This window comes from Tamandua tetradactyla, chromosome 26 (genome assembly GCF_023851605.1).
Source record: "Tamandua tetradactyla isolate mTamTet1 chromosome 26, mTamTet1.pri, whole genome shotgun sequence".
NCBI lineage: Eukaryota > Metazoa > Chordata > Mammalia > Pilosa > Myrmecophagidae > Tamandua > Tamandua tetradactyla.
Window position 1 is genome coordinate 40,603,538 of NC_135352.1, and position 27,669 is coordinate 40,631,206.

Below are 27,669 nucleotides of genomic sequence, written 5' to 3' on the forward strand. Positions count from 1 at the left end.
TACTGTAGAAGGGCCAAAGGGAAAGCAGAAGCTGGTCAGGAATCTGTTGGCATCATCCAGGATGGAGGTGATGTTTTCTTCTGGTGATAGTGGTGAGCGTGACGGAGGAGTATTTCGGATTTTCTAAATGACCTACTGAAAAAGTCATCATGTGCAGCACAGGGATTAACCTGTCTCCCCCTGAGAAACTTTCACTGGGTTACCAACATCTTCTACTCTCATAGTTCCAGACATTTGTTTGACATTTAACTTGGGTACTTAAGTATACAACATTCTGTTTTGCCTTGGAAGTAATTGTGTCCTCTATTGGATTGTTTTCTGAGAATCCAAGCTTCTTGAAGGTCAGGCCCACAGCCCTTTCCATGTAGGTCAAAGTAGATTGAAATATCATCAGTAGGGATAGGGATTCTAATTTTGAATGAGAGGAAGGCAGTAAAGGGAAAATAAAGCTGAGAGGTGTCAGAGTATAAGATTTCACAGCCTGCTCTGGGAATAATATTTTCATTATCTCAGGAAATTAACTTCAAATCCAGGAGAACGTTACGTGTAGAATCATTATCAAGTTAAAGAAGGCTTTACTAGGCCAGAATGAATGTACCTGAAGTTCTCGAATCAAAGCTCAAATCTCTGGAAATATCTTTATTTCTGAATGTCTGCATTTATACCACATTTTGGGGAATAGCATAGGTTAAAACAACCCTAGTCTAGAAAAGGTTGGATTTCTGCTGAACTGATTCTAGCTTCAAGTGACAAGTCTAATTTCTCCCTGGGAAGCAAATAAGCAAAACTGTGCATGAGTTTTCTTGGAGTCACGGAACTGAGAGGTCACCATAGTTGGATACTGAGATTCCTAAAAATCACATATACATTACTGTGACTTCATCTCTGAAAACGCTGGGGTAGCCAAATAAGAACTGACTGTTCTAGCAAAAGTTTCAGGCTTAGAATTATTTTCCAGATTACTCATACAATTGAGATATAGGAAATAAGGTATTCAATTAACCCTGAATGTGTAGCTTGAAAATGACATTATAGGGTGGTGCACCGGTGGCTCAGTGACAGAATTCTCGCTTGCTGTCCCAGAGACCCGGGTTTGACTGCCCATGTTAAAAAGAAAAAAAAAATGACATTATAATCACTCAGAAAAAACATGTTATCTTCCTTATCCTTTCCAGAGACTTTCTTCTCAGCACCTAACCAAATGATAATTTATGCCAGTTCTCATTTAGCAAGATCCTTCAGTGGAATTAAACAAAGAAATAAATAAAATAAAATGAAAATAGGGGAACATAAATTCCCCATTAACTTATGTGTGTCATATTTCCTAAAATCTCTGTACTCTCTGTATGAATATATACATGAATGAGGCATATGTGATGGAATAAAAAGTCTTTAACAGACTCTAATTGTAACCCGCGACCCATGTCAAACTCTGAAATATGTTCTACAACTAATTGTGGTGCTGTGTTTTGAAATATATGGCTTTTTTGTATATAAGTTATTTTTCACAAAAAAAGAAGGAAAAAATCAATTGTAATGATAAAAAAAAAATTTGAGCCTTCTAGCCTCCTATATTCTGGAGCAGCTAGAAGGAAAAATCTGAGAGTCCCATGGTAGCCCATGACAGACTGGGATCTGTCCTGCTTGTTGTAATTAGTTGTTATCTGTAGCTACTTGTTGAAGAGTGCTTTGAAAACTAATGCTTCTTTATTTCTTTGCCTTGTATAATATGGTATACTATACAATAAAAAAGTTTAAAAAAATCAAGCATGTGAAACTTCGTACAAAGTTCTGTATTATGAATATAATAATAATAATAGCTAGCATTACTAATTGCTTCTTATGGGCCAAGAATTGCTCCATGGAATTATGAGTATTTTCTCCTCATCCTCACAAGGTCATCAAGCTAGTATTAGCATTTTCATAGTTGTGGAAACTGAGGCTTAGACAAAGCTCAGTATAAGTGATAGATGTTTAAGCCTGTTTTAAATGCATGCATCCAACTAGGACACCTGTTGGCCATGAGGCTGCACCATCAAAACAAGGAATACTTTGCAGGAAAGACATAAAAATAAATATAACAGAATCCCTGCCCTTGACATAGCATTTAAACTGGCAAGAGAGGCAGAAATATGCACAAATAATTTAAGAACTGAAAAAAGGTAGAAGAGCTCTCTCCAGGAGAACCATTTTTGAGGACAGACCTGTTATTCATTTTGGTATATTAAAAACTATTTCAGGGTGACTGGCTATATAGTAAACAATAACTGAATTAATTACTGAATAAAAAAGGAATCTATTCATAGTGAGGTTGAAGGTTCCAAAATAGAATATGGGTACTGGATATGTTAGGTAAAATCTAAGCTGTGCTAGTAAGTGTTTGAGAGTTCTTCTAACTTTACAAAAGCTTCTCTAGGAGGAAGCTGGAAGGGTGCTTGGTTTATCTTCAGGGTGCTAGGTCCAAGAATATTTCCGCAGTGGCTAAGAACTGGAGGAAGGATAATAAAGTGAAAAAGTCCAGTGAAAAACTAAAATAGTGAAATTAAAAGCTAGGCATCTTCATTTGGGCCAAAAATTTGAGGCTCCATATTTCTTCAGGAAATATTGCAGACAGGCAACACAATTTTGAAAGTGGGGATGATAACCTGTCTAAAGCATTAATCAAGGACAAACAACTTCTTTCTGCATTTCCAGAGGAGACAGAGGCCCCCGGTTCTCATGTCTCGACTCCATAGGATATGTTGCCACAGAATCCTTTGTTTTTATAAGTTGATTCCTTGTAAATACTCTCCATCCTGTAATTCGTCCTTAATGTGTTACTTCTCAGTACTGTTACCTTCCATCCACTATGCTATCGAGCTTGATGATTGGCAGGTTGGACGTGTGCACTGACATTCCAAGGGATGCGCTGTTAAGATTTCACTGTGTCAAATTCTGTATTAGCTGGACAGTGAACTGACGTACATGATATTAGAGCTAAACATAAATTGAAAATAAATTTATGAAAATGTATAGACACTCCATCTCCTGGAGTAGGTCCAACAAGTAATAAGTACATTTTATAATTCTGTTTTTGAGTCTTTACTCCATTTTATTTTACATTTGTATGTTTCTTTTCTTTAATATACCTGCATTGTGTGGCTTTCATCTTTATTTTTCCCTCTGGGTTTTGTACAATGTAAGTTTAATACCTCAAGTTGGTAGTATAATACATTTCAACAGAATAAAATAGATGGGGCTTTGAAAGATTTGTATCTGTGCTTGGATTTGAATGCCTTTAAAACCTGTTTTCTCTTTTATGATAGAATTTTCCTAGGGCATTATTTGCCCATTCTGATGCAATCTTTGTTGCCTCTGGTGATTAATTAAACCTGCATAGAAAAGCAGATATCTTTCTGTTGAGGAGACCATTTTTTTTGTTGTTGTTAAAGGTATGGATAAGGTGTACCTGTGTATAAACTGTTGAATTCACTTCTGTGACATTTCTGTAAATTCTATAGTTATATATAACTTCTTATAAATATCTGTGTTAATTTCACATGTTAAAAATTAGATGCTGTGTCAGCCAGAAATACAAGTGTTCTCAGGAAAACGTATGTATATTGTTTGAACATGTCCAAAGTCATAGGTTTACAGAATCTCAAACAGAAATCTTAACTCTAAATACCATTGATTTAAGGTTTATTCATCAGTTAATGATCCAAATAATGATGTTTAGGGAACTTGTAAAAACATGCTACATTCCTTAGGTATATCTTTTGTTTTCTGGGAGACATTTCATTTCTTATGAACTTGTAAGTCATATATTTAAGCTCTAAAATGTAGAAAAATCATCGTTTCCCAGTCAGCGTTAAGCACTCAAAAATAAACCCTTTGGGCAACATTATCTCCAGCCCACCACCGCCATCACCGTTGTTTCCAGCTGCTTTTTTATATCAAGTGCAGTGAGGCTCTCTGCAGAGACATGGGGTTCTATAGTCTTATCTTACAAATTTTCTCTTCTGAATGCCACATATTATAGCGTAGTAGGACGATATTTTCTTCATCTCTTGTCAGTTGTTCTTAAGCACTCATGGTCTTGAATTGTTATCATTATTTGAAAATTGTTTAAGTGGAAACATTTTATGAAAAAACAATTACTTGAGAAAAATGAGATAGGAACCAAAGTCAAGATGAGCTGAAGTCAGCTAAAAAACTCAAGTGTTATGCGAGCTAAGTGGATTAGTTTGTGACAATTAGATTATCTAGAATTAAGCAATCTATGTACCACGTTCCTGTTAAATATTTAAAAAGTTATTTTGCTTCTCATAGGTTTTACTTTAAGACCAATGGTTAATTAATTTTTCTTGTAGATAATTTAGTAAATAAAAACTTTAATAAATAGCCATTCTTAGGACAATTTTATCAGCTTGGACAAAATTTTCCCACAAATTGCTTTAATGATTCATCATGATCATGTGATCTGAGAGGTTTTTCGTTCCTTCAACTTTTGTTTGTGCAGACTCACATCATTTATATCCTGGATGCCCTTTATGCATAGGTAGCAATTTTGAGTGTATTGCATTTCTGTAATATTTAGTATGTTATGACTTCATGAATATTTACAAGGTTTCTCTATTAAACCCAGCTGTCTGAGAAGTTTAATCTAGGGTCTGTCTGGACTGAAAGAGTAAAAAGATCACCTGACCGTGACAAGACATTACAGGTCTCCTGCTGTGCTGGGGGCAGATGACTTAACCCTGCCTGAGTTCCCAGTTGTAACAGAGGTTGCTAACACTTAACCGACCGCAGAACATACTGAGGTCTGCTGAAATGCTGTGTAAAAGCACTGTAGTTGTTTATGTCTTTCTTAAAGGTAGCTTTTCCTCATCAAACTCACTTTATTTCTGGAAAGCCATAGGGATAAAAATCTCAGGACTTTCCCTTCTTTAATATACTCAGCTTATCCTACATTAATAGTGCTTCACTATAGACACTTTGTCTTGCCCCAAAGCTCAGCTTACGGAAAATATATTTCTGGTCTGTTTTGGCATCTCTTGAATGAAGAATCAACTAGATAAGCTGAAGTGTTCCTGTCTATGATTTCAAAGTTGTGGTATGAGAAATGACTAATGTAAATCAATGTCCACCTTAGTTATCACTTGGTGTTGTAGTAAACCAAACCTGAACATAATGCAAAGAGAATTATACCTGAGCACAGTGCCAAGAGATCAGAGATGTTTCGGGAAAGCTGTCAGAGCCCAAGAATGAATTACCTGATTTTTCGTATCCTAGCAGTTCCTGAAATTGTAAGGCAACCATAAAATAATATTGAGTTGTTAAAAGACACATTTGGCTGTAATAAATTTAGTAACAGGTCAGATTGTGAGATTTTTTTGATTATTTTGAGTTTATCACAGTAGCCCTCATTAGGTGGGATTTATATAAATCATAATTTGTAGTATAAATAGTTTCATCAAGTCGTTTGGGCAAGTCGTTGGAATGGGCTCATAAATAATCCTTTTATAAGGTGTTATGCACGTTATATCATGCAGCTGATTTAAACACATAATAAATATTCATTATTCCCATGAAATAATTATATTTTTAACAAATAAAATTTTTTTTTGTAAAAGCATAACTTGTCTAATAATAACAAAAAAGCATATGATATATTGATCATTTGAAAATTAAGACTATTTTTAATTATCTACCATGCAGTTGTAAAAAATAATGAGGATCTCATATTCCCTTCATGCAGTTCCTTCTGTGGTTACACTTTGCAAAACTATAGTATGATATTGCAACCATTAAATTGACATTGATACAATCCATAGATCTTAAACAGTTTTCACCAGTTATCCTTTGAGTGAAATGGTAAATCCCATTTAAATCCCTTTACTCTCCCCTCTAAGATATAATGGTCTTTGACATTTCTTCCACATTCCTAAACATCACATTTGATAGTGCTGTAATTTTTGCTTCGTCCATCAAATACGATCCAAAGAACTCATGATAAGGATATTCTATTACATTTACCTCTACTTTTATGCCATTTGATGTCCTTGTTTCCTCTCCGAAGCTCTAAGCCTCCTCCTGTTACTATTTCCTTTTTGTTTTGAGAAACTATTTTAGCCGTTCTTTAAAAATGGGATGCTAGCAACAAATTATTTTAATTTTCCTTCATCTGTGAATGTCTTTATTTCCTTTCTTTCCTTTAGGTTGTTTTTGCTGGATATATTTTTCAGTATTTAAAAAATGTTGTGCCACTTCCTTCTGGCTTCCATGGTTCCGCATGAGAAATTGGCTGGCATTTTGAATTGGTGTTGTCTTATAAGTCAGGTACCATTACTCTTGCTGCTGTCAATACTTTGCCTTTAGTTTTCAGAACATTAATAATGATGTCTTCTTACATGGATTTTTTTTATTCCTATTTAGAGTTTGCTTAGCTTCCTAAATCTGTTTGTCTTTTGACAAATGTGTGAATTTTTGAGTCATTGCTAAATAATTTTTTTTTTTAGCATCATTCTCTTTTCTCTCTTTCTGGGACTCTGATGATATTAATATTAGCTCTTTTGCTAGTTTCCCACAGCCTCCTGAAGTTCTGCTTTTTTGCTTTTTCTTCTTTTTTTTTTAAAGCACATTTTTTTCTCCATCATTCATGATTGGTGATCTGTCCTTAAGTTCACTGATTCCATCCCCCATTGTCTCCAATCTACTATTGAGCCATCCAGAGAGATTTTTAATTTGGTTATTGCTTTTCTTTTTCAGTTCCATAATTTCCATTTGGCTCTTTGTAATACTTTTTTCTTTCTTTGCTGAGATTTTTTATTTTTTCATTTGTTTCAAGGAAATTTGTAATTGCTAGCTAAAGCATTTTCAGGATAGCTACCTTAAAATCCTAGTCAGATAATTTCAGCATCTGATTCATAGGGGTGTTAACATCTGTTGATATTCTTTCATTCAAGTTGTGATTTTCCTTATTCTTGGTATGATGAGAGATTTTCAATTGTATCATGGACATTTTGGATATTATGTTTTGGAGGCTCTGGATTCAATTCACCTTGTTTATTTTAGCAGAAACCAGGTAGGGGTGGAAGTTCAGCTCCCCACTGTGTCCCATGGCTGGGGCTGAGGAAGAGGAAGCTGAGGTACACAGCCCCACGTCTGCTATGTTGTTGAGTCCCATTCATGCTCGACTAAACAAGGTTTGACATTTTGATACTAAACCTTAAAAACGTGCATTATAGTTTAAATGTTTTTTTCAGTGTCATTTTAGGAAACAAGCACAAACATTAGAAAAATGTACAGAAAAATAATCATCACAGCTCTTAGCTCAGTGATTTACTTATGAACGAATAAGGAAATCTGGGCTGAAAATTTTGAGGCATATAGTCTTGGAAACCTATGCATCATAAATTGAGTTGATGATGGAAATGAACTCCTAAAACGTGGGTCAGTCAACATGTTTCCACTAAGCTACAGTACCGTATGTAATGTAATTACGCAATTCTCACCTTCATTATTTCCTGTTTTGTTAAAATGCTTTTATAAGTAGTCGTATGAGAGATATAAAACTAAGATTTACCTTTAGACTCAAGCTTGAAATTGGATTTATCACCAATAATTTCATTCACAGTGGATATATTTTTCTTTGTAATCCCCCCTGAATTCATGAAGTATCTATGAAAATGAGAAATTACTGAAATAAGAAATATTTATATAATGTTACAGAATATGCATTTTATAGAAGTATTTAAAATAATTACCTTTGCATACATTTTCATAATCAACAGAACTTTAAACAGGAAGAATACTTGAACTAGTATAGATATTGTTTACTAAAATAGAATGAAACATGATTCATGGTATAAAGTATATATCTTTATGGAAACAAATATATTACAGCTTCTTGGGGAAGAGGGCACTTTTTTGTAAATTTTCCTAGTATTTTCTTACCAGAATTAATACTAGAACCTATGACTTCCTTTGCCATGCACGGGCTTGCCTTCCTAAGGAAGAAAGGTGACAACTTACCTTTCCTTTAGTACAATTAAGCAATTTCATAGCATAGAACAAGAACACCTAAAAATAATTACCAAAGAATGGATCTTCAACTTCAGAGTAAAATGAATTCTTTAGGAATGTAATTTCTGATATGTCCAGAGAATCTGTGAAAAATCTTGAAACGCTGGTACAACTTAATAGTCACTGAGCCCATAGGAAACCTCTGTGGATCAGGGACCCAACAACGAGATTGGCATTCCAAACCACACAATCTGGATGAAGAAATAAGATGGAAGATTGTAGTGGGTATGACAGTTTAAACAATATGTTAGATTGTTTTCCAAATTTCTTGTGTATCTGAATCACCAAAGGTGCTCCAAACCTACTCAATCTGAGTCCACAGGGCTGGGTCTTGCAGCTCTGTATTTAAATACATTATCAAGTGATTCTGATGTACAAAGAATTTGCATCATTTTATAGGAGCATAGTAAGCATATATTTAAAATTATTAATCAGGAAGTGCATTATGATACACCTTCTGAAATTGTAGTAAAAACATATCTCCAATTTTTCACTATTAATTTACTCTTCATTGAATCCAATAATTGTATTTTAATATTTATTCATTTCCTGTGGCTTTTCAGAATAAAGAGTCTGAAGTTTCTACTGTTATTTCCTCTTAGAAGTATTGATCTGTAAATGAATCAGCAGCTTCTATAAATTTCTAAGTCATCAGATACAGTTACCCTGTAGGAGAGAATTAAGGAAGATTGATTGAAAGCTGCTTTATATTTTAGATAGATACTATGTTTTAGGAAGCCATTGTGATCTTACATTATACTCTCAAACTACAGTTTCAAATTAAAATCAAACTGGACAGTCTTTGAAAATTATTTGTTACTTAAAAAATCACAGAGTTACAATACTGGACGAAATCATATGATCCAAATATATTGCTTTACTGGTGAGGGGACTGACACCCAGATATGTTAGGAGTTATTTTCCAAATTCTTATAGCTAGCAGCAGCAGAGATAGACTTTAGACCTAAGTCTCTTTCTACAGATTCAGCAGTATTGCTTCCAAACTGAATTATCATGTTTTCATTAAATATAACATTGGAAATCTTTTCCGCATTATCAACAGCAACTAAACTTTTAAAATAAAATTTAGATGAAAAATGAAACTTAAGTTCAGAAACCCTTCAAAATAGAAATTTGCTCTTTAGTCAACTGCGGCAGTTTGAAGCTGCATGTACCCCAGAAAAGCATATTCTTAAAGCTGTGACCCCATTGTGGGTAGAACATTTGATGAGGTTACACAGTTGAGACATGCCCCAGGTGGACTTTAAGTAACTTTATAGCATCCTTTATAAGAGGATGAAATTCAGAAAAGCCACAGAAGACAGAAGGGCAAAAAAGCAAAGAAAACAAGCTCCAGATGGGAAAGCCAGAAGCTAAGAGCAGTGAAATCCAAAAGAGAAGGAAGAGACCAGCAGAGGCACCACGTTTCTGGACCTGTGACACAGGAGTCCCAGATCGCCAGCAGCCTGTCTTCAAGAAGGTATCACCTTGGATTTGGACATTTTCATGGCCTTAGAATTGTAAGCTTGTAAACTAATAAATCCCCATTGTGAATGCCCACCCATTTTATGGTATCTGCATTTCAGTGGCTTTAGCAAACAAAAACAGCAACATTATAAAAATTGATTTATTTTATAAAATGTGTTATTCTTTACGGTGAATGTTATGGACCTTACGTAAAATTTTCTAGGTTAATTTCTTCAAAGCACTACCTGTAGGTGGGTAGAATAGCAGTTGTTTAACAGAGAATTGCTAATGCAGACTGTTTAGATGACAGTCATTCCTTTTTACCTTTCCACCTAAATTTTCTATTATAAATAAAATTATACTTTCAAAATACAGGTATGGGGAGAAAGATCCAGCTCCACAGAAATCATATGCTGATTCAAATTTCTATTAGTTGTTATAACCACAAAGATACACTCACAGTTAGTCCAATTATTTTTTAAATCTTTTATTCAATTCTTAGATATCTTTTGATGCCCAGACTGTTAAAATAAGGCATGGCCACCTCCGCAAGGCCAACTTCCAGAAGAGTCTGTCATCACAATGTTTTATATTAGAAATAGGAGCTTATTAAAGTATTTCCTCTTGGATTTGAAACTCTGAAAATGTGGTTTTCAGAGCACCAGTCTTGACATCACGTGGAAGCCAAGTAGAAATGCAGACTCACAGGTCCTCTCTCCAGACCCACTGAATTATAATCTGCACTGTAAGAAGTTCCCCTGGTGATTAGTCTGCACATTAATGTTTGAAAAGCAGAGCAGTAAGGGAATTTTCCCACCCATCCATGTCACCGTTCTCCAGCTTCAGGATCTGAGCTCCACTGCCTTCCCAGCAGCAGAACTGAGCCTGGAGGAAGTGTCTGAGAACCTTCACAGTGAACCAGGTGTCATTGGAGGGCAGAGAGTGGGGCTGCATGGGGGATTCCAAAGACCAAAAGACATGGTGGAGGCGAGAGAGAGCATAAGAGGGGGTTTGGGAAGATATGCTTGGCTAGCTGGCAGAGGAGGCGGACACATAAATGTCCAGTTACATTTCCTTAGTGGGGAAGTCTGTGCTTTTCCTGCTGATTTGATGGTGGTTTTGATGCTAATTGTGCATTCTCCCTTCAAGGATAAAGAGTGTAGTGTTGGAATCACACCTGCCCATCCTAAAAGTTCCCTCCAAACAAACACCTTGCCTCTTGACCAATGGTAGTACTTGCAACTTTTTCCACTCTCTTTCCTTCTGGCTATTTCATAGATTTGCTTGAACATTAGCTTACCCTTGCCTATAGGTTAATCTTTTCTTTATTTCTGGCTCTTTCCCTTTTGCATATAAGCACACTTCACCTTTGCACTGTAAAACCTGTCAGGGCTAGACTGCACACTCACTCTCCTTTCAGGTAGGTTTCTTAAGAATAGCCTGAATTCCATGCCTTTATTTTGTGCTCACTCTCCAGCTGACTAGCCACTGTGAGTCCCAGGACAACAGCTGGGTAAGAATGTGTAGAGAAAATGCTAGGAAACAGTTAATTATTTTAATATCATTTTTGCCAAAAGAAAATGTCACTGAGAATATGGCAAAGAATCCTAGGTCTGTATTAATCAGAATCTTAAGTATTACGTCAAATTTATTTGAATCTCACATTATACTCCTATATAACAAGGCTGAAAATATCTTCATTAGGGAATATTTTATAACAACATTTTTCAAGAGCTTTGCATGGTGCTTAATAAAAAAGAAGCTTAAAATGAATTTTATTTTCCCTCCTCACCTCTTCTGTACACATATTTTTACATGGATATATAGAAAGAAAAGTGCAGGGTTTGAGAGGAATAAAATATAATTTAAAAATTTCTTCTTCCAAAGAGATGTCCCAAGGACATAGACAGGGTATAATAGGTAAACCGAATAAAGAGATAGAAATTCTAACTGGGGATACTTTTGTAGAAAGGGGTACATTTTGAGGTGAATCAAACCGTTAACTCTAATTTGAAGAAAGAGTGAGTGTTAGGAGGATAAAGTTGGATGAAATGAGTGCTGAAGGAATACACCATTGCTTTGAGAATCTGCATTTTAATTAGGATTCTGACCAAAAATCCATTAAAACCTTTAAGACAGATTCTAGAATTAAACTAATTGTACTTCTGGCAGCATTTCCATGAATCTCTCTAAACAACGGACATTCCCTATCAAAATGCACTACAGAAACCACTGTCTTTCTGTCTAACCTTTCAGCAAGCCCTCTCTTAGAAGGGATTGGAGACCCAATTCAGAAATTTTTCTGAGGTAAGTTAACGTTGCAAATAATCTCGAGCCATACATCACCTATATCACATTTTTCTCACTTAATGTTGGTCCAAAGTAACTGCTGGAAATACTGAACTGATAACCAGAGTTATCAGTTCAGGAAAATAATCTACAACCTTTACAAAGGAAAACTTGGTAAAATAACTAATCATCCTTTGAAATAAAGTGATTTTTTTTCTTTTGGAGATGTAATCTTTTTCTAACAAAGTAGCTAACATCCTTTAGTTATTTTCCCTCGCCAAGTTTCCAAGACAGTATCTTTTTAAGTTTCTTAAGATGTTCTTTTTGCTAATGGAAGCTACTCATTGAACCCCTCAAATCATTGTTTACATCTGATTGAGTAGGCAACAAGAAAATTCTTGGTGAAATCTCCAAGTTTTAATAACTCAAAACTCTATTAAAAAAATCTTGTTATTTTTGAAAATTTACCAGCCTCACAACCAAAGAAAGGGAATTAAATATTCATTAGTCATGAGTATGTATGCTATTCTCTAAAGAAATGTATTAGTCTTTATTACATATGAAATTTTCTGATGTTTATTAGTTCTTACTAGTAAATATGAAATTAAAAGCATAATAGGAAATCAGAAAAATGCCTACAATTTCAAAAAATTCTTACAGATTCATGTTTAAAATCATGAAATTTCAAAGCAACAATATCTTACCATGTATTGAAAAATAATGGATTCTCTTCAGTTAGAGAAGTGAGATGTAAAAATTATAATCAGTTTAGAGGGGCAGGGTTTTGGAGTGAATACCTGCACTCTATCTTTTTATGAGACAAAGTTTTAAAGTTCTCATGCAACATGGTAGAAATTCTTGAATCCCACCAAAAAATACTGTGTAATAAACAGTTATGATAATGAAAACAATACCCATAGAATTTTCATTTCAATGAAAATAATGAAAACTTTCAACTCTGTTGCAGTACATACTGCATTTTAAAACACTGGAGACCAAGCACACATTAACTTTGTATTACTTTTTCGTGTTTGAAGGCTAGTTTGTTCAGCTGTCTCCCACAGTCCGCAGCTGTCATTTGAAACCTGTGACTTCTTTTTAACATTCATTCTGATTTCCCAACTGTCCCCCTTTGTACTGTTCCTCATAACAGACGACCTCACCATCTTCTTCAGTAAGAAAACAAAAGCTTCACTTTCCTCCCCTCATCTTCTCCAGCTTTTTCCTATATCTGCATCCATGTTTCCTCACACTCCCCAAATCCATCCATTTCCCATGTTCCAAGGCCCGTTTTCTCCCACCATACCTGGGATTTTGTTCCACTCCTATACCCTCCCACCCCCTCCCCTGCCCCTGTTGTGTTTCCAACTTTGTTTTCTCTGCTACATCTCTCCCAAAAGCATTCCAAGTTTTTCAAGTCTCTTTAATCTGTAAAACAAGGAATCAACTTCCCTTGGGTCTATATTCTCCTCAATTACCTCACACCTCTCTCTCTTACAGGAAACATCTCAAATACACTATTAACACCTTTTCTTCACTTTCCATTTAAAACTCAACCCATTACGGGGTGCTTCTGCCTCCACCACTTCTCTGAAGCTGCATCTAGTTGTTAAATCCAGAGGACTCTTTTCAGCATCCACAAATTTAGTGCCCTGGATGCAGTTTACCAGTAACAGGTCAGGCTCCTAGAATACTTTTCTCTTGGCTTCTCTGAGTTTTCATGCTCTTAATTTTGCTCTCATCCTTGTTTCACTCCTTTTCACTTTCTTTGCCTACTTCTTCTTCTTATAACAGCCCTTAAGTGTTTTAACTCAGCGCTCTACATTGTTTGTCTCTTTGCTCCACATATTCTCTCAAAATGATTTCATCCATTCTCAAATTTTAATAAATAACTGTATGTTAACTATACTTGAATAGTTACCTCCAGTATAATTTTACATCCTGATCACCAGCCTATTATAGGAAGCTATCTACTGAACTTCTTGATGTTTCTCATTCACTGATAAGCCCAACTCAATATCTCCCAAATGGAAAAACTTCTTTCCAAACAGGTTTCACTAATAAGCCATAATCTCAGAAAAGGACATACTTATTTGCTTGGTATCTTAAAGCTGAGAATGTCTGATTCTTTCTATCTATCGCTATCTCTCATCAATCAATCACCAAGTGTCTTCGTTTGCCAGAGCTGCCACTGCAAACACACGAATGGATTTTGATCTCACCACAGCAATCCACTGGCTCACAGTTTTGAGGTCAGAAGTCTAGTATTAATATATGAGCAAGGCTTGCTCTTTCCTGGAGCCAGTAAGGTCTGGTGCTGGCTGCCCACAGTCTCTGGGATTCTTTGGTTTGCATTTTGTCTATTTTCCCCTTGTATCTGCTCTTCCAGTTTCTGGCTTCCAGTTTCTTCTCTTTATAAAGTTCCCAGTAATACAGGTTGGATCCATCATCATTCAGCTGGGGCAAACCTTAACTGAAAATGGCATCCTTAAGAGGTCTCGTTTACAGTGGGTTCACACTCACAGGAATGTGGATCAAACTTAAAAACATGTCTAAATTGGGGTACCTGATTCAATCTGCCCACCAATTCCTGTCAGTTCTGCCTCCAAACCCTGCCAAAATCTACTCATTTTCTCTAGCACCACTACTAATATCTAGTTCAGGATATTTTAATTTATTTCTTTATTATGACAGCAGCTTTATAATTGGTCATCAAGCCTCCATTTTTGCCGATCGAAACCAAATCATCACTCAACTGCTTATGAAACCCCAATGGCTTCCAATCTCCTGTAAGACAAAAATGTCAAATCCTCAGCACAGCTTATGAAGGCTGAATGATCTCACCCCTGCTGAGCTCCCCAACTTCATCTCTTCTATAACATTCAGCGCTCCTCTTTCCTTATCACAGCTATACTGAAAACCGCTTTGTGTTCCTCCATGAATTATCTCTTGGCTCAGGCAGGACATTCACACCAGCTGTTCTCTTTATCTGGTGTGCATCTCACCTCTCACATATCTCTCAATCATGGAGTGTGGCCTCTTCACCGCTGTGCTGCCATTGCCATTCATGTCCCTTACACATAGTTGTCACTCACACAATAAAATCTGGTGAATTGAGATGAATTGGATTCTGGCCGCTGGGATAAAGCTGCTTCTCCTGCTATGATTTTTTTTTTTTTAATTTTGAATAGGATTAAGCCCATATACCTTCTACTACTAGACACCTGGTATGACCCAGGGAGCATGTGCTAAGTACTTCATATATATTTTGAATTTAATCATTTCCACAGCCCTCCATTTTAGAATGAGGGAAACCAAAGCACAGACCAATTAATGAATTTCACTAACAAATGTCCCTAAGGCTGCACAGGTAATATGAGGCAGATCAAAAATGAAAATAAAATCTTCCATGTCAAAGGCTAAATGCTGAACCACTATGTTAATGCTGGGGACACAGAGTATATATTTTTTGAGTTTGAAACAAAAATATTTTACTACTACTCTTTCAAGTATGTGGAAAAATCAATTGAAAATTTCCTTCAAATTGTCAAATTTCCTTCAAATTGTTTTTTAATAAAACAAGTGACAACTGAGACTATCATGTAAATCAGGATTCAGTCCTCTCTCCAAATGACCATGCAGCCAAAATAAAATGCAGAAATAAATTGGATACTGAAACTAATGGTATAGCCTGAGTTATTATCTATAATTTCTACTTTCAAATGTTTTACCTTTGGTGTCATTGATTGACTTTATAATAAGCTGACATTAAATATGTGCACTTAGATACAATAGTTATTAAATATATTAATGTATTTTATATCTTGGCACTCTACATAAGATTCATTTGGTGAGAGAGTTTTGGTGGTTAAGAAATAAAAATGAGCAATTTTCATTAACCTAATCACCATTTGAACTGTCAATGATGAACTAAAATATCTTCTTGAGTGAAAGGACCATTGTTATATCTCCAGAAACTAGTTTAGTGCCTGACATATCTCAAACATGCAAAGGATGTCTGTGAAATACATGAGTGAATGAAATTTCAGTGTGTCATAGTAAAATAAATTTGCTTCCTCAAATTTGAGGAAGAATGGCTTAATATTGAAATGCTTACTCTGGTCTGTTGCTGTGCATCTTTCCATCTTCCTTTCAAAACCTCTTATAAATTGCCAAGTCAGCACCACGTTGGCCTCACGACCATTCTCTATGTTAGTGGAAGTGTTGTCATAGTAAACATTTTAATATAGTTTGAAATAAAAATAGGGCACTTTAAAAAATACTTTAAAGTGCGAGATACAAAATAAAAAACATTCAGTGCCTACTAACCAAGCCTTATTCATCAATCCCTCCAGCTCCCTAGTCTGCAGATTTGCCCTTTGTTCAGAAAACTTTCCACTGCTCAGGAGTCTAAGCCTTGAGATCAGCCATCCATCCTCAAACTCCATCCAGCTTCTCTGCAGACTGCTTCCCAAGTTCCTACTGCCAGGCTCAGGAAATTTGTTCCTCAGAATATTGCTACCAGGGATATAATAGGCTTCAGGCAAGCTTGCCACATTTACCAATATGGTATGGGCTGACTCTACAGATAATAGGAAATTATCTCACTGCCGCATGTAGAATGCCAGACACAGAGAAGGCATTTCCTAACAAACTGCTTCGTGTATGTGCATGTGTGTGAGCTGTCATGTTGAAATTGTTGGTGTTTCTACCTGAGAAGGTAGAAAAATCACGATTTTTAATAATTAATCTCTAAAAATGGGTCTTACAAATTTGCATTTTGCATTGGAAGCACTCACTATGGTTAAATTATCATATCATTTAAAACTATTTTACTTCTTTTTGTCTTTGTTTTTCTACAATAGGCTTATTCCATCTTCCTTAAACTCCTCTTTTGAAACTAGTCTTAAGATGTTTTGAGTGATGATTTTTTTGAGGATTTCATCTGTAGCGATGCATATTATTTACAGAGAAAATTATGTAATGGGGATTGCTTCAAAATAATAAAGGGGGAGAAGTAGATGAGAAAATAGGTGAGCCCATGAACTAATAATTGCTAAAGCTGTGGGGTGGGTTTTTCCACTTTTGAATACATTTAGATTTTTCCATAATAAAGAAGTTAAAATCAGAAGCTCTCTCTTGGCAAGTAACAATAGGTTTTTCCTTTATCTGCTTGTCCTCAGTGTATCTGCTCTTGTTGCAGAGAGATGTTGAGGCTATTTGTTCCATGACCAGCCCATTGGAGGTGAATATTAATTTCAGTGCCTGGAAATAAGGATCAAATTTGCCGCAGGATTTCATTTAGGAGGGTCACTTCCTTTTCTCTGGTTGAAAAATGATCTCAAAAATTCTGACTCCCAGAAAATGGATATTTTATGAAAGAAATGTATCTCATTCTCAACACTCTGCATTAAGTAAAAAGACTGAGTTCTTGATGGGCAATGCTAGATCATTCAAATTAGCCCTGGGCTTTGGTGCTTTTCTCCAAATGATAGTTTTAGAAATTACCGCAGATCATCAAAACTGCAAAAACGTTTCCCAGTATTTACTACTCCCATACCTTCTTGTTTTCACTCAAAATAAATCATTAAAGAGCAAATGAAGGAAAAAATGCATGTGCAGTCCATGGATGAAGCATACATTTTATTTGCATGGTCTAAATTGAAGGCAACCATCACTAAAAGATGATGATTCTTATTAAATAATAATAATTTGATTATTAGTGGAAGAGGATTCAACTACTCCAGGAACCAAGAAATCTGAGTTAGACTTTGTATATGCTGATGATTTGAATAACAGTAACATTTTTTCCCCTCTGTTTTCTCATACATGAAATGCAATAGCAGCAGCTTAACTTCACAAGGATGTGTCTTAACAACATCAGGTTGCAATCTACCTGGGAGTGGGGACCACTTGTGTCTTATTCTCTGCTGTACCCGAGCCCGTAGCTTGGTGCCTGGTGTAAGAGAGAAGTGCATGCTTCAGAAATCTAATGAATGAATAAATAAATGAGCTACTGGAGTTCTTAGAAGGCACTATTCGGATATCTTATTGTTTTATGTACATATTGACACTTTCAGATAACCTGTACAAGGTGAATTCTTTAAGTTTCACCAAAGACATCGAACTGCTAGGGCCTGGTTTGGTTCTTTGTTTCTCTGAATGTTGTTTCCTGTCCAGTAAATGACCACGCTAATGTTACACTACAGAGTTGGAACACACAGAATAATTTATTGAAGTCAATATCAAGCAAACACTGTTAAAATTGAGACGATGTATATGAATATCTTGTAATCTAGAAGGTCCTCTGTACCCATGGAGGCTTTATTGCTATTTTCACCTTTATTATACAATTGTGTGCTGATCGAAGGGAAGAAGAGGAGAAGGAGCATCTAAATCTAGGGCCACCTCTGTTTATGGTTGTCCCTGGACCTACGGGCAATTCAGTAACCTCACCAGGCCTCAGGGATATGTATTCAGGACGAAAAGTTTGAGACAGACGATCTATCTATCACTGATGACCTCTCATCTACTGTGTGTCTCATACTTGAGAACTTTAAAATGCAGCCAGCTCCTTCCATTAATATTTTCAACTCACACCTAAACAATTTGGCCAATATGAATTGACACATTAATTGCTCTTTTACAGTTTTGCTTCCAGACTCAGGAAAAGGTAGGATCTTGTAATGTTTTCCCCCTGTATTCATCGTGCCCCTGCATCACAACCTTACAACAAACTACATGTGTAAACAGTAAAGACCTAGTTCAAACTTCAGATTATTTCATTTTTAGTTGGACTCAGACTGTTTCTTTCTGATGCTGCTTCGTTCTCAATGGGAAGCCATGGAGTTTATATATTATTCATCCATTTAAAAACCCTGAGGCAAGACCCCTGTGGAGAGTCTTCTGTAATTGGTCTCCAGATGCTTCTGAAAGAAGCACTCAAAAGTCCTTAAACATCCCAAGAACACAATTCCATCTGCTTCACAAGTTGCATACGTTGGATGCAATAGCAGATTGCTTACCCACATTTTTATTCCTTTCTTTCAGTATCTAATTATTCTGCATCTAATATGTGGCATGGTAAAATATATATGCAAATGAATAGAATAGCATATTGCAAAAGTGATAATTACTATATTATTTAATGAAAGTACAGTACAACCAAATGTTCCAAACACAAAATTGGTGAGTGTTTACGATAAAATGGCCAATAGTTTTAATTCTTTTCTGCAAAACCTTCTTGATTGGATAGCAAGACTTAAGAGTATGGAAGTGTGACTCTGCGTTGAAATAGGTATTTATTAAATTTAACCCCATTATATATTTAGACAAATAGTTAGAAAAATTCTAGTAAAATGAGTAAGCAAACTTGCAGAAATTAATAGACAATGAACCTAGTATTTAATAAAAGTATTTACCAATTATAAAATAACTTTTGAATCAGTATAAAATGAAGCAAGGACAGATTTGTTTTTTACGTTGTATAGTCATATTCATTGTTCCGTGTGTAAATGCACACACATATACTACACATTTATAACTATGCATGTACATCATACATGTGCATCTATTTGTATAACATACATATAAATATTTATTTATAAATATACCTGCATAAATACACTTCAGAGGGAATACTCTTCCTTTATTGAGATAACTTGGTATGTTTTCCTAAAACATTACTTATTCTTGTTAGGTGGTGTTGTTTTTTTTTAATGTTTATTAGAGTAACATGAAATACAAAATATTCTATTTTAATTATTTTAAGTTTGCAACCCAGTGATATTAATTGCATTCATAATTGAGTGCTACCCTAATGAGTGCTCATTTTCCAAATCTTCATCACTCCCAAACAGAAACTCTGTTTCCATGAAGCAATAAGTCCCATTCCCCTCCAATTACTGCTGCCAACCTCTAATCTACTTTCTGTTTCTATGAATTTTCTTATTCTAATTATTTTATATTAGTAAAATGATGCAGTATTTCTCCTTTTGTATCTGGATTATTTCATTCAATATGTTTTCAAGGTTCATTCATGGTGTAGCATGTGTCAGAACTCCACTCTTTACATAGCTGCATTATATTCCATGTATGTATACACAGCACATTTTGTTTACTCATGAATCTGTTGATGGAAATTTTGGTTGTTTGCACCTTTTGTTTATTGAGAATAATGTTTCTATGAATGCTGATATTGAAGAGTCTGGTTGAGTCCTTGTTTTCAATTATTTTGGGTACATACTTTGAAATGGAATTGCTGGCTCATGTGGCATTTCTGTTTAACTTTTTGAGGAACCACCAAACTTTTTTTCACAACTGGTGCACCATTTTATATCCTCACTACCAGTGTACAAGGGGTCTAATTTCTCCACATCTTCTCCAACATGTGCTACTCTCCATTAAAAAAAAAATAGTCATTCTAGTGGAAACGAGGTGGCATCGCCTTTTGAGTTTTGATGTACATTTCCCAAATGATGAATATGTTGACCATCATTTCATCCACTTATTGGCTATTTGTATATTCTTTGGGGAAATATCTATTCCATTCCTTTGCTCATGTTAATTGTACTAGTTCTTGTTTGTTTTAGATAGCTATCTAGGTATTAAAGGACACAAGGGATAATTTAAACTGTTTCTAGAAATGGCACTATCAGATTGAGGTACTTGTATAATGTTTTTCTGTTGAGGAATTACCGGGTCTCTGAAATACTCTTAAATAGAGAAGGTTGAAAGAGCTGTAGAGAGCTGAAATAAGGAAACTATTGGACATTTCACACTTTGGTATAAATGTGAAATGAAAAGTTACACTCCTATCATTGCACAGCTTCTCATTAAGCTCTTCACAACCATTTCCAATTTTGCTGTCTTGAGTAAAAGGAAGGGATGGATGGAGCATTAGGAAGGTCCAGAAATGCCATTTTTGGTAGACCATGTCCTAAACTTATAATCGTATGGAACCGAGTGCTGCCTCTTCCCTTTAATCCACCCTGGGACTGCCATCAGAAGGGCATAATGCACAGTTTCCTGACATTCATTTATGCTTACATGCTGCAATGGTTCTAAAATCTGGATAAATTCTTTCATGCCCCTCCTTTCTAGAAGTGGGGTCTGCATCCTTTCCTTTTGAATCCAGGCCTGCTTGGGACTGCTCTAATCAAGAGAGTACGGGAAGCTCTTTGACCTCAGAGACTAATTTAGAGAAGGAAAAGTCACACAGCCTCTTGCTGATTTCCCTGGGTCATGTACCTTTCGATTCCTGGGTTGCCATATAAGACGGTGATGTGACGGAGCTGGCCATGCCACGATGAAGCTCAGGCCACAGGGTAAGTCACACTTAAGTGAACCAGTCACCAGCTAGGCTCTACTTCCCAGCAGATTAGTGAAGATGCCAGGCGATGAATTCCACCCCCAGCTATCTAATCAGGCTGGCTCCATCTCCCTAGAGAGGGCCCAGACCCTGAGGCACAGAAAAGCCAGTTTTGCTGAGCCCTGTCTGGATTCCGGATTCACAGGATGTATGAGCACAATAAAATGGTGTTTTATACCACTGCGTTCCGGGGAGGCCTGTTTTGCCGCAATAGTATCCAGAACACACACCAGCCTTCTTTCATTGGAATGAAGCTCATCTGTTCAAGTCCATGACAAAGTGCACACAAGTTCATTGGATAAGAGCGCCTCTGAAGTGTGCGATGTCCCCGAAGGAACACTGAGCAGTGGTCACATTCCCTGACTTCCCCTGTATTCTTAGGTTCCAAACATGCATTTTCATGATAACTTTGAGAACACAATAATATTTTTTATCATTATTCAAAAGAGCAACAAATGTTTAGAATTTGAGACTAAGCAGGGAAGAAACGCCCCTACAATGCAGCCTTTCTCGTTTGGTCTCCATGTTGTGTTTTTCAAATAATTCTGGGGTAATGACTTAATTTTCCTGAACCTTAGGATGATGATGTCACAATGTTGCAGGCCTGAGGCATGAATATCTTCTCAATAAACATAGCTTTATAGATATTTATCAAATGTGCTACACATTATTTCTATTTCAATCCCTAATGTGTGTCCAACACTAAGTCAATTCTTTATGCATTGGGGAATGAACTGTCACAAAGTGAATGACCAAATTAAGGAAAATAAAACACTAGTCACAGATCTTCAGTTCTATTTTCTACTACCTTTTCTATTGATTATTTGCTTTTTTACTGTTATATCTGAATCATTGTATCTACTCCTGACTTTTTATTTGAAAATTTAGTACTTCTCTAGACTAATCTTCTCAGATTTGCTACTAGATTTTGTTTAATCATTAATATGGGGTGCCAGTCTTGCATTAAATTATAAATACATACTTAAAAATTTATAATTTTATGCATCTTGATTTATAGAAATAGATAATTAATATACTTTGTCAATCCCCCCCAAAAATGTGTATTTGAATATATTGCTTTAGGCAAAGGGAAAAAAGTCTTTCTTCCTGCATTGGGGTACTCTGTTTATCCAGGAACTTCTTGAATTTACATTAAGAAAGTTAGGTCTACTTTGTAAAATGTTTTACAAATGGTCTTGAGAGGAAAAGCTGGGGCATCTGTTTCTTTACGCCTAAGAGCGTCTCAGCAGGCCCTCGACGAGAAAGCAGGAGGTTGCTATTAAAGGAATGACTGGGCATGACAGAGAAAACAGGGGCTGCATGCTTAAGCTGTTTTGAATACAAAATCAGTTCAGCAGACAGATAAAGAAATAGCAATGGAGACCGACACTAGAGGCAATCTAGTAGTCTCCCAGAGAAGGCTACACTCTAATGAGACTGGCGTTAATGAATTTCTACTGCTCCAACCCCATCGTTCCACTCAAGACAACAAGATTGGAAATGGGTGCAGAGAACTGGAAAATAAGATGTGGAGTGATATAAATGTCACTTTTCCATTTCATGTTTATATTCTAGCATATTTGACCCAATGTTTCCTTAATTGCTAATCTCTGAAAACTTAATCTATTAACCAATGGCCAAGGAGAAATTGCAATAGCACTTCCTTATTTTGCACTCTCCCTTCATCCTGTGTTTCCCTATTTTTCCACTTCTTCAAATTAATAATTTCCTCATTCACTGACCTCCACAGACTAGAAAACAGTGATTCTATATATTAGCTGTTTTTTTTCTTTGCTGCTAGGGTCCTTCTCTTCATTCTCTATAAACCAGAGTAAAAGCACACAGAAAAAAAACATATTAACATTTTTCAGTGTCCTATAATAGGCCAAAATCTCTTCTAGATAGCCAACTATGTTCACCATTTTACCCTGAGTAGCTAAGAGTAGCCAGACATCTAGCAACTGCTACAAAGTATTTATTTAACTATTGAAATAGGCCTGCATTTATGCTTCACATAGAAGGAATTGCTGATCCGTTCATATCTGTCCCATGCTCGTGACATGAGAATTATCCTATTGTAGCAAAACAGATACAACAGAATGTAGAGAAGACTTTCAATAAATTCCTCTACTACTTAAAAAAAAGTTTTTTTTTTTGTTTTTTGTCTTACTGTATTAAACATTAAAGAAATTTAGCATGAAAGTACATGTTCTAGTTTGCTAGCTGCTAGAATGCAATATACCAGAAATGGAATGGCTTTTAAAAAGGGGAATTTAATCAGATGCTCGTTTACAGTTCTAAGGCCGAGGAAATGTCCCAATTAAAACAAGTCTATAGAAATGTCCAATCAAAGGCATCCAGGGAAAGATACCTTGGTTTAAGAAGGCCGATGAAGTTCAGGGTTTCCCTCTCAAGTGAGAAGGCACATGGTGAACACAATCAGGGCTTCTCTCTCATCTGGAAGGGCACATGGCGAACACGGTGTCATCAGCTAGCTCCTTCTCCGGGCTTCCTGTTTCATGAAACTCCCTGGGAGGCGTGTTCCTTCTTCATCTCCAAAGGTCGCTGGCTGGTGACTCTGCTTATTGTAGCTATGTCATTCTGCTCTGCTCTCTCTAAATCTTTCTTTCTCCAAAATGTTTCCTCTTTTATAGGACTCCAGAAACTAATCAAGACCCACCCAAATGGGTGGAGACATGCCTCTGCCTAATCCAGCTGAACAACCACTTTTGATTAAATCACATCTCCGGGGAGATGATCTAATTACAGTTTCAAACACACAATATTGAATAGGGATTAGAAGAAATGGCTGCCTTTACAAAATGGGATTAGGATTAAAACATGGCTTTTCTAGGGTACATACATCATTTCAAACCAGCACAGTACATTATTGTAGTATACAGTTTCTAGATGTAAATGAAATAAAGTGCTAGCTTTGAAGGTTGCCTCAGCATATATTTTGCCAGATTTCTTTTTCTTTGGCTATATTTTATCCTGAATTTCAATTCATGTACAACAGGAGGTAAATTATATATATATATATATATTTTTTTTTTTGGTTGTTACTTTTCATAGATATAGCAGCCACAATAAATATTTGATCAATTAGTTAAAAAGTAATTTGAAATTGAGGAACAATTCACATGGTAAATCTCTGAATAGATCAGTAGCTATACTAACAATAATATATTGTGACCTAACACATATGTACATACTGTAACTGAACACGATTTATAAGACAATATTTAGCAATGTTATATGAGACTTAGTTTGGCATATTTTTCATTATTGTATTATATATACAATTCTGTCCTATTTTTTCAGTTTAGAAATGCTGATCATGAGTCACAAAGTTGATTTCATGACTCACTGATGGGCTGTGGTCCACAATTTGGCAAACACTCTTTTAGACGGTACAAGCATGACAGTTGTTTAAAAGAATGAATTGGACTAAAGTGTTACCGAAAAAATCAATGCTTTTTTCTATAGACACAAGTTATAAGGCATAATAGTATTTTTCCTAAAAACCAGTTCATATTCAGTTTATAATTCTGTTACTAAAACTGGTTGAGAGAAAATCCCTGTGCCTCTGAAAATGATAATTTCTGATCTTTTCAAGAGATAACATAATTAACTACTGATAACTCCTTACAAAGATCTTTATTGGGAATATTTACTTCTTTCTGTGGTGTACTTAATCAGGGGGAATATTTACTTCTTTCTATGGTGTATTTAATCAGCTGCTATTGCTGTTAACATCTTAACAACCAATTCCGAGCAACATAAAATCAATTCCGGAGTCACCTTCTCATCAATGTCAATTATTCAGCAAAAATCATTAAACAATCATTGAGAACACTACTGATGTTTCTAATCAATGTTTTCAGTCAATAGCACCTCATTAATGATTCCCTAAATATAACTCTTTCTGCTCTGGTATCTTTATTATCTATCTCTATAAAACAGACCACAGCTTAAGAATGTAAGGCATTTCCTAAAATCTAGTCATATTATTTTTGTCATAATAGATGACAGAAATTTGTGTCCCATGTACAAAACATTACAAGAATTTCTAATCTTGTGTAAGGTTGTATAAAATCTTTCTATATAATATGTCACAAATTAACCACAATTATTTATTAAGCTAAGCACTATGAAAATGGAATTTGTCACAGAACAAGTTGCTTGTCCTGCTTAGTCTACAGCCCAAATGAATATGTTCCCTAACAGTTGTCCTTGGACTATCTTTCATATATCTTTTTATTCCTCAAGGACCATCTGCATACCTAGGGCTTAGGATTTTTCTTCTACAAAGATACATCCCATAAATATCTTGATCCTCTGAACTCTAGACTCATATTATTGATCGTCTCTTTGGGATGACCAGTTAGAGATTCTGCTGCCCCTTAGTTTCTTTATATAGCCATCCTAATCTATTTATTTTTCCCTCTTATAGGCTCAAAAGCTTATTTTCTTCTAGCTTCTCAATTTCTCTTAATGGCCTTCTCATATTCCAGTTGAACATTATAGATCATAGTTAGGGCACTTCTATTTGCATTTGTCCCCATTTTCTTCAAGCACCAATTATTTCTCATGTCTTTTCCTTCCCTTTTCAACCTCAGTGCACTTAGTCCAGTAGAGACTCCTAAAGACTTTAAACCAGACCCTGACCCTATTTTACTAATCTTCCACTCGTTTTCAACTACAATCAATCTAGACACTGTTTCCAAATGGGTTTTCCTATTAATGAGCTCTAGCCATTACTGCTGGGAAAAAACTATGGATGGTTGTGCAGTCTACTGAATTGTGACGGCCAGTTCTCAATGCCCATTTATGGTAGACAATTTACATAGGGGTCCGGTTCCCATGATTCCCCTAATAAGTTCCTAAGTCAGACTATGCATCAGCCTTGTAATGCCATTCTCAGCCCCCCAACTCCACCCGTCTGACTTCGCAATGTCCCCTATTCCTGAAAAAATCATCTTATTCACAAAATCTACTCCTCTAAAATTCCATCTGAGAAACCATTTCCCTCTTGAAGTCTCTCCTTATCCCCTCTCTTTATCTCCACCTCTTCTTAATCCTCCATATAGATTTGTATAATTCGTACTTGAGAGAGTACTCCTGAGAATTTCTTAAGTTCCCACATGCCAAGTTAATATCTAGTAAGTAAACTTACACACAAAGTTTCAGCTTTTATAACATTAAATCTATTTTTATGCACTATGAATTTATATAAAATGTACATATATATAATATTTGCAATTTGCCAATCACCCTCTGTTTAATTCTTTACAATTCTGTGACATAATAGTCATTAATCTCTGATTTACAAAGAAGAGAATTTTGTAATGGATATCATAAATTAAAAATATAAATGATGACTTCAGACCTTTTTGTAAATATATTAATTCATTCAGTAAATATTCACTGAGCACTTACTTTGCACTGGGCACTTTGCAGGTACTTAGGATACAGGGATGTGCAAGGCAGACAACATCCCTGCTGAAACTGACATTCGATGAGGAAGATGCACGATAAAGAAACTGTCAAATAAACTGCTATGTCCCAGGAAAAGGTCAAACTGTCATATATTTTGAGAGCATTCAAATGATCAAAAACTAAGTATTTGAAACCTAAACACCAGAGGTCCAGAGTATGTTATCTATGGTGTTTTTTGTTATTCCACGTTCTAGGCTTCTTACTTGCATTATTCCCCTAGTGCTAGGTGACTGCCTTCCTGACATCAGATAGTACCCTCTGTCATGGCCCCTTTGCAATGTGCTTTACCAACTCCTTTCATAAAAGTTGAAGTCTTATCTCCCCACTCCTGAATCTGGCCTGAGCTGTGACTTGCTTTGGCCAGGAGAAGGGGGCAAGAATGTCCATGTATGAATGTTGGCCCAAAAACTGATTGCTTAAATTCTCCCCTGTGCAGGATAGCCACTGAGACAGTGGGGGACAGTCCAGATGTTGAGCCAAGGCCAACCTAGACTACAGGCCAGCCACCCTTCCAAACCATGAGATAAAGGAATCAAATCAGCAAAACCGCCTACCTGGCTGTCACCTGACCACAAATGCATGAATGCAGCCAGTTACACCAAAATACTGCCCACATAGACCAAAGACTCACAGCAATAATACCTCCCTATTATCTTACATCACTTGAGTTTAAATGAATAGTTGAACTGCTTTTAGCTGTTAAGTAACTATTATATAAAAGGCAATGTGGTTGGGGCTCCACAGACAACAGGGATGAGTGAGATAGAGAACCCATTGTGATGTCGCTGCTGTGTGTGTAGAGTGTGTCAGTTATCATTGCTGGGTATTCAACTGTGCTAAAGCCATCGTAGAGTTTGGGCACAAGTAACCTCTACAAAGAGAAAATGGACATGAAGGAATATTTCCTAATAAAATATTGTCTTCATAGAATAAACATAAAAGTCAACCACAAGCGAAAACTGAGCTGAATAAAT

General features: G+C 35.9%; 1 protein-coding gene and 1 long non-coding RNA gene across 3 annotated transcripts in view; both read right to left on the bottom strand.

Moving 5' to 3' along the window:
* The window catches only part of GALNTL6 (polypeptide N-acetylgalactosaminyltransferase like 6), a 1,241,919-nt gene that overhangs the window by 552,696 nt on the left and 661,554 nt on the right, over positions 1 to 27,669 (bottom strand). The gene's annotated exons all lie outside the window — the stretch shown is intronic.
* On the bottom strand, positions 435 to 27,441 carry LOC143669781 (uncharacterized). Of its 2 annotated transcripts, XR_013169055.1 has the most exons (5): positions 27,250 to 27,441; positions 26,636 to 26,777; positions 8,079 to 8,258; positions 7,568 to 7,662; positions 435 to 1,097 (listed from the first exon to the last, which is right to left on the bottom strand). It is a non-coding gene; the product is annotated as an uncharacterized LOC143669781 (long non-coding RNA). The 2 variants fall into 2 exon arrangements; XR_013169056.1 differs by lacking the exon at positions 26,636 to 26,777.